Here is a 1,174-nt window from a genome sequence, read left to right on the forward strand (position 1 = left end):
TGTAGAGCATTTGTGACATCACAAATTGGAACTTTAAGAAATTGCTCATTTTAGGCAGATAATTCCTAAAGATCAAACGCTGACAGGAAACTAATGCTTACAGAGGAAGTGGGGACCCACATGGCATCACAGAATGATGTGAAATGTTAAGTTAGAATGAAATAATTGGTTTTTAATGGAAAAAGTCACATGATGACAAAATAAAACAAACGTCTGGCTTTAGTAACAGTTATCTGAGTATATTTGAGTGACTGTAAGTTGGGACTTCTGACTCATATAAACTCATTCACTGCCAATGACGACTAAAGTCGCCATTTGCATTTTTTTACTGTTTGGGCATCGGAACGAGCCCCCGCGCCGAGAGAAAACACATCTCAGCTCTGAAGCCGAACTTCATCCGCATACGTCGCACGTCACGCAATCAGGAAGCGGAACATCCATGTGTTAGGAGATCGTTTTGGGCCGCTGCTGTAAAAAAGTGAGGCGCGAACCGGAAAAGCTTCTGCCGATCACAATTCAACAACGGATTATGAAAGAACGGATAACGCTCGAAACGCGCAGATTCTTCCTGATGTAAGAGGTGAGTCTCCGCTTTGTTTTGGTTGTTTTTGCGTCGACATCATCCTAACGTGCAACGTTGTGTGACTCTTAAAAAAACAGTAAAAACGGTGAGAAACGCTGGCAGCGAAGGCCGTTAGCGATCAGGAAACGGCTGGCAGTGAATGAGTTAATGACAAATGCAAACTTTATAACAGCAGCTGTTTGACAAAAGAGAATTTAAACATTCAGAAAAATAACCTGCAATTTTTTGTCCTTCAAGTCAATTAATAACTGTAATTTATCTGCAAATGAGAACAAAAGTATTTAGTATAAAACTGCAAATAAAACGCTGCTTTCTTTTCATTTTTCTAACTCGTTGATGCTGATGAACACAAAGTCGTGGAGAAACCGGCAGCAGTTGTGATCAGTGAGTTTTCTAGTCCGACCTCAAACCTCGGTGATCTGAGCCTCAGTATCTGTATTTCTGTGGTTTGAGTCTTCAGGCCAGAAAACCGCGTTTGAAAAGCAGCAATTAGAATTTCAATGAGTTAAAGACTGTCAGCTGTGCTCTGTTCAGCCTGAGAAGTCCTTAAATCTGGCGGCTGCAGCCATCCATCTCTGTCCTCGGCCTCCT

This window comes from Nothobranchius furzeri, chromosome 6, assembly GCF_043380555.1.
Source record: "Nothobranchius furzeri strain GRZ-AD chromosome 6, NfurGRZ-RIMD1, whole genome shotgun sequence".
Taxonomy (NCBI): Eukaryota; Metazoa; Chordata; class Actinopteri; order Cyprinodontiformes; family Nothobranchiidae; genus Nothobranchius; species Nothobranchius furzeri.